Consider the following 7623-nt stretch of genomic DNA (forward strand, 5'->3'; position numbering starts at 1 on the left):
TGTTAGCCAGGATGGGCTTGATCTCCTGACCTCGTGATCCGCCCAAAGTGCTGGGATTACAGGCCTAAGCCACTGCGCCCCGCCCTGATTATGATTTCTGATTCGGCCATTTTGATGGGTATATCAGCAGTTTATTTCTTTTAAGTGATGAGTGATAGGAATATAACTTTTGTTTATCTGACCACCTGTTGATAGACATTTTGGTTGATCCGAGTTTGGTGCTATCATGAATAAAGATACTATAAACCTTTCTGTAAAGGTCTTTTTGTGTTTTGTTTTTTTTTTTTTTGAGACAGAGTCTCACTCTCTACCTGAGGCTGGAATGAAGTAGCATGATCTCAGCTCACTGCAACATCCACCTCCCTGGTTCAAGTGATTCTCATGCCTCTGCTTCCTGAGTAGCTAGGACTACAGGTGTGTGCCTCCACACCCAGCTAATTTTTGTATTTTCAGTAGAGATGGGGTTTCACCATGTTGGCCAGGCTGGTCTCAAACTCCTGACCTCAGGTGATCCACCCACATCGGCCTCCCAAAGTGCTGGGATTACAGGCATAAGCCACCATGCCAGGCTGAATGTATGTTTTCATTTCTCTTGCAATAGCCAGGTTATAGGGTAAATGTATGGTCAGCTTTGTAGAAACTACCTCTCTCCTACCAATAATCGACCACAGTTGTAGTCACTCTGCATCTAGACCTTCATCTGATGTGGTCAATTCAGTGGCTGTGTAGTGATATCTCATGGGTTTTTAAAAAACTGAAATATAATTCACAGACCATAATATTCACCATTTTAAAGTGTACAAGCCAGCAGTTTTGCATATATTCACAGAATTGTGCAACCATCATGACAATCCTTGAGCCTCAACTTTGCAGACCGCCTATCGTGGGGCTTTACCTTGTGATCGTGTGAGTCAGTTCTCCTGAATAAACTCCCTTTCATAGATACACCTATCCTATTAGTTCTGTCCCTCTAAAGAACCCTGACTAATACAGACAGCATCCAAACTAAGACCTCTGCATTAATCTGGAACCTGGAAGGTGGCTACATCTTCAGTGAAAAGGGGGATGGGGAGTGGATAGAAAAAAGACTGCTAGAAACCTATGAACCTTCACTGCAGCTCTGGGATGGTAATGACGGTGATGGTGATGGTGGTGGGGGCGATGATGATTATGGTGGTGAATGGCGATGGTGATGTCTCTACAAAAAATACAAAAATTATTCGGACGTGGTGACATATGCCTATGGTCCCAGCTACTCAAGAGGCTGAGGTGGGAGGATCGCTTGAGCCCAGGAGGTCGAGGCTGCAGTGAGCCAAGATCGTACCACTGCACTTCAGCCTGGGTAACAGAGTGAGACCCTGTCTCAAAAAGAGAAAAGGTCGTGAGTAATGGCTTCTTTATCTCCCAGGGTCATTACAAGGACCCAATGATGTCATTTCAATGAGACGTCTTTGTCTACAGTGCAGCAGGTAAATACCAGAAGTTAGTAAGGGTAGGATTTAGGGATAGGAGGGAACAGACAGATCTGGAAATGAGATCAACCTGCAGTAGGATGGGCCCTAAATCCAATGACAAGCTCTTATAAGAGAAAAGAAGGGGAAATAGACACACGTTGCTGAAGGCCATGTGAAGATGGAGGCAGAGATTAGAGCAATGCATCTACGAAGCTAGGAAAATTCAGCTCTGGGGCTGTACCCTCAAGTCACTGAATATCTGGTTCTGCACATTTATTTTGTGTGTGCTCTACACTGTGTAGCTCTGTAGGCTGAAGAACACGACATTTGAGATGTGACTCACTAGAGCAGACTGTGGAGGCCGGAGTCACCTGGACACTGCAAGAAAGAATCTTTTCATTATTTAGCATAAGGCTGATCCTTTATTTTTATTTTTCAAATTTTATTTATTATTTTTTTGAGATGGAGTGTCACACTGTCACCCAGGCTGGAGTGCAGTGGTGCAATCTCCACTCACCGCAACCTCTGCCTCCCGGGTTCAAGTGATTCTCCTGCCTCAGCCTCCTGAGTAGCTGGGATTACACGTGCCTGCTACCATGTCCGGCTAATTTTTTGTATTTTTAGTACAGACAGGGTTTCACTATGTTGGCCAGGCTGGTCCTGAACTCCTGACCTCATGATCCACCTGTCTTGGTCTCCCAAAGTGCTGGGATTACAAATGTGAGCTACCGCACCTGGCCTTATTTTTATTGTCATTTATTTATTTTTCTTTTTTTTGAGACGGAGTCTCGCTCTGTTGCCCAGGCTGGAGTGCAGTGGCACAATTTCAGCTCACTGCAGTCTCCACCTCCCGGGTTCATGCCATTCTCCTACCTCAGCCTCCCGAGTAGCTGGGACTACAGGTGCCCGCCACCATGCCTGGCTAATTTTTTTGTATTTTTAGTAGAGACGGAGTTTCACCGTGTTAGCTAGGATGGTCTCGATCTCCTGACCTTGTGATCCGTCCACCTCGGCCTCCCAAAGTGCTGGGATTACAGGCATGAGCCACGGCACCCCGCCTTATTTTTATTTTTGTAGACAGAGTCTTGCTCTGTTGCCCAGGCTGGAGTGCAGTGGTGTGATCTCAGCTCACTGCAACCTCCGCCTCCCGGGCTCAAGAGATTCTTCTGCCTCAGCCTCCTGAGTAGCTGGGATTACAGGTGCCAACAATCATGCCTGGCTAGTTTGTATTTTAGTAGAGACAGGGTTTCACCATGTTGGCCAGGCTGATCTCAAACTCCTGACCTCAGATGATCTTCCCAACTCGACCTCTCAAAGTGCTGGGATTACAGTTATGAGCCACCGTGCCTGGCCCTCTTCCCATTATTCTAAACAATAATAACTTGAACACAGAATAAAGAACCATGTGCAAATGACTTTATTTTTCTTCCTGTTTATCTTATGGCTTCATTTTAAAATGAATAGGCTATCTTTTAGAACAGTGTTAGGTTTACAAGAAAATTGAGTAGCAAGTATAGAGGGTTCCCATATGCTCCCTTCCCATAGACCCCTAGTTCCCCTATTATTAACGTCTCATGTTAGCGTGGTACATTTGTTACAATTGACTAGCCAACATTGACACATCATCATCACCCAGAGTTTATAATTTACATTAGGGGTCACCCTGTGTACATTCTGTGGATTCTGACAAATGTATAATGACACGTACCCACGGTTACAGCATCACACAGCAAAGTTTCACTGCCCTAAAAATCCTTGTGCTCTCTCCGCCTATTCATCCCTCCCTCCCCGCAGCCCCTGGCAACCACTGATGTTTTTACTGTTTCTATAGCTTTGCCTTTTTTGAAAAGTCAGGCTGGGTGCGGTGGCTCATGCCTGTAATCCCAACACTTTGGGAGGCCAAGGTGGGTGGATCTTCTGAGGTCAGGAGTTCAAGACCAGCTTGGCCAACACAGTGAAACCCCGTCTCTACTAAAAATACAAAAATTAGACGGGCGTGGTGGTGCATGCCTGTAGTCCCAGCTACTTGGGAGGCTGAGGCAGGAGAATCGCTTGAACCTGGGAGGCGGAGGTTTCAGTGAGCCAAGATGGCGCCACTGCATGCACTCCAGGCTAGGCAACAGAGTGAGACTCCTCAAAAAAAAAAAAAAAAAGAGTCGTATGATTGGACTCATACAGTAGATAACCTTTGCAGATCGACTTATTTCACCAAGCAATATGTATTTAAGGTTCTTCCACATTTTCTTGTGGCTTGATAGCTCTTTTCTTATGATTATATCTTATATTAATAAGACTCCATTGTCTGGAGGTACCACAGTGCTTTTATCCATTAACTTATTGAAGAACACGTTGCTTGCTTCCCGGTTTTGGCAATTATGAATACAGCTCCTGTAGACACCCATGTGCCAGACGTTAAGTGTGGACATAAGTCATTTGGGCAAATACAAATGGCTTTTGAACGCTATTATTTTAATTTTTCTGTGCTGTTTTGTTTTAGATGTGTCTTTTGTAAGCGGCGTATATATAACTAGAATTTTTAAAAGCCAGTCTGTGGAGAGCTAGGAGACAAATATACCAAAATATTAATTGTAGAATCTAGGTGGTGGGTGTATGTGTACATTCTGTACAATTCCTTCAGTTTTTCTATATGCTTGAAATAAAATGTAGCAGGGAGGGCTGAGTGCCGTGGCTCAGGCCCGTAATCCCAGCACTTTGGGAGACCAAGATGGCGGATCACTTGAGGTCAGGAGTCCGAGATCAGCCTGGCCAACATGGAGAAACCCTGTGTCTACTAAAACTACAAAAATTAGCCAGGCGTGGTAGTGCACTCCTGTAATCCCAGCTACTCGGGAGGCTGAGGCAGGAGACTCGCTTGAACCTGGGAGGCGGAGGTTGCAGTAAGTCAAGATTGTACCACTCCAGCTCGGGCGACAAAGTGAGACCCCCATCTCAAAAAAAAAAAAAAATTAGGGGGGAATGTAACAAAAACCCTTTGGATTTATGAAATCACAATGGGCCTTTCACGGGAGAGTAACCCCCCATGTCTGGCCTCGGCTCTGCCTTCCACCCAGGGGCAACACACGGAACGTCTTTTATCCTGTGGACGGGAATCACAACATCCAGCAGTGTCGCGGCTGTTGCAAGAACCTGCCCAGCGCAGGGCCTCGGCCTCCGCAGTTTAACCACCTCGTTCCTCTTCCTGCCTGGAGAACGGCAGGGACTGTGTCGTGCTGCTGGTCACCAGCAGAGAGCGCACGGAAAGCAAGTCTGCGTCCAAAGTTCTCACGCCTGCCCTTCCTTCAGGAATATTTTTTACAATGTTGCAGCCTTCAGAGTTAAAGCAAGCCTCTCCACGTTGGGGCGTGATTCCAGGCATATAAACGCAGTGGTGATGGCTGCGGTGGCCTCCTAGCGCTGTCTCCCTTTTCTCCTCTGCCTCCTTCCCAAGGATTTCTTTCCCTGTCCCTGTCTCCCATTAGACGTGGCGATCCTGGCCCAGGGCCTAGCCTGACCCAGGACAGGAAGAGAACTCAGTGCTCATTGAATGAACCGACATTACTTCCCATTTCTCCCTTTATCTCCCCACTTGAAAGCGGGAGGATGAATGACAGTATTGGCTGTCACTCGCCCATCACTGGGGCCCTCCCAGAGCCTGGCTTGTTCAGCCTGGACACAAATGTTCCTAATGGAGTTATCCTGGGAGGCAATGGAACCAGGTGCCCTCCTGCCTTTCCCCCTGTTGTGGGTTGAATTGGGTCCTCCCACAAAAGATATGTAGGAGTCCCAACCCCAGGTACCTCAGAATAGAACCTTATTTGGAAATAGGTTAATTGTAAATGAAATTAGTTAATATAGGTCATTAGGTTAGGCTCTAACCCAATATGGCTGGTGTCCTTATGAAAAGGGGAAATTTGGACACATACACACACCCAGGGAAGACCACAGGAGGAGGAAGGCACAGATCAGAGTGATGTGCATACAAGCCAAGGAACATCAGAGATCACCAGCAAACTACCAGGAGCTGGGGCAGAGGCCGGAACAGATCCTTCTTCACAGCCTCGGAGGGAAGCAACACAGGCTACACCTCCATTTGGACTTCTGGCCTCCAGCACCTCGAGGAACTCTAAGTTTCTCCCGGTTAAGTCACTCAGTCTGCAGTCGTTTGTTAATGGCAGCCTGGGAAATGAGTTACACCCCCAACCCCTTTCCCTACAGAGAGTGTCCGTGTTACCATCAGTCACTCTGAAAATATGCAGCTCCAGTTCAGGAAACAAGGGGTGAGCAGCTGGCTGAGAGTTTGGAAGCCCTGGGCTCTGCATGGTGGCCCTGCCTGGTGCAACCAGAATAGTGAGGTCCTTCATTTTGTGGATGCAAAACAAGGCTAAGCAGCTGCTTTCCAGCGGTGCGATGGGGGCAGGTTCAAGAGACCATCTGCCCAAGAGGCCCAGTGGGAGCCTGGTACACAGGGCGCGCTAACAAACCGACTCTCGCCCTCCCCTCTCTGGCTTTACATCACAATCCACACTCTAGTTACAGCTCCTGAGGCATTCCCCTGGGTCCCACCCGTGGTCCCACACCAGCCTGGGGGTGGCAGCATTACTTGGTTGACTGTGGATTTGAACCACGTCTTCAGCGTGGTCATTTGTTCAAATGCTTTGCCTGGGAGCCCGTGTGGGCCTGGATCCAGAGGGAGGCATAAAGTCTGTCTGCAAAGCCTTGCCTCCCTTTTGGCAGCCCCTGGGTGGCCTGAGCCTGCTGGGCTGCTAGAGCACACCCAGCCCTCTCCGCCTGGCCGACAACTCTCTCCAAGCTCCCCATTTGCCTTCAGGATAAAGTCTGCAGCCTTGCTCGTTGGGCCGGCCTGCTCCTCACACCTTGGCCACAGGCCTCTTCCTTCCACCCCCACCCCACACCAGCCCCCAGGCCCTCTACACACAGACCTCAGCAGATACTGCCCTGCCACTTCTCTCCTGGACACTGCAGTGCCTTTGTTTATGCCTGTTAGCAAGTCCAGCCCCATTTTGTCCACCTAAAAACCCTACCGATCCTGAGGCCCAGATGAAACGTCACCCAGTGAAGGGTCTGAGCATGGGAAGAACCAGAGGGGCATTTAGACGGAGGGTAAGGTGAGCTAAGCTGTCTGCACTGGAGTATCCAGCTCTATCTCAGCTAAGGATAATGTGCCAAGAGCTGCCATCTGTCAATGGCCCTGGGTATATGGCCCCACAAGAAACCCATGTGGAGAAGGAAGAGGTAACTGGGGTGGGGGAACCCAGTCATTTCTGGGCCTTGGGGCCAGAAATCCTGTCCTTGAGGTCAAGGACAGGGCTGGACTTAGTCCCCACTCTCAGTGGAAAATGCCTCCCCACACCTCCTGCCTGGCAATTTTCAAGTCACTCTTCAAGTGTGGCCTGCAGCAGATGGCTAGTTGTCCCCCAATATGTATTACTTCATTTGTATACAATTGTAGAATGATGGCCTGGTCACGCGGTTAGCCAGCTAAGCTTCCCAGCCTCCATTCACCTAGGTGTGGTCACATGACTGAATTCTGGTCCATGGGATACAAGCAGAGGTGAAATGCACTTACCATGCCATGTTGTCATGGAGAAGTAGCATGCTGACCCCCTTCTTTTTTGCCTTTCCTCCTCGCTGCTGGCCAGAACGTGGCAGGATGGTGGAGGCCGGAGCAGCATCCTGGACCACAAGACAGGAGCTGCGTGTGGCGGCGGAGAGGACAGAGCCACAAGCTGGAAGGAGCCTCAGCAGAGCCACCATATGAGCTTGCACTTCTGTGAGAGCAGAAATCAGCCTCTGGTTTTTTTTTTTTTTTTTTGACGGAGTCTCGCTCTGTCGCTAGGCTGGAGTACAACGGCACAATCTTGGCTCACTGCAACCTCCATCTCCCGGGTTCAAGCGATTCTCCTGCCTCAGACTCCCAACTAGCTGGGACTACAGGCGCCTGCCACCACGCCCGGCTAATTTTTGTATTTTTAGTAGAGATGGGGTTTCACCATGTTAGCCAGGATGGTCTTGAACTCCTGACCTCATGATCTGCCCATCTCAGCCTCCCAAAGTGCTGGGATTACAGGCCTGAGCCACAGTGCCCAGCCGAGCCTCTGCTGTTTCAAGGCCACTGCTGTTTCAGGTCAGTTGTAGGAGCCGGCCGAGT

The sequence above is a fragment of the Symphalangus syndactylus genome, chromosome 18, assembly GCF_028878055.3.
Source record: "Symphalangus syndactylus isolate Jambi chromosome 18, NHGRI_mSymSyn1-v2.1_pri, whole genome shotgun sequence".
Classification (NCBI taxonomy): Eukaryota; Metazoa; Chordata; class Mammalia; order Primates; family Hylobatidae; genus Symphalangus; species Symphalangus syndactylus.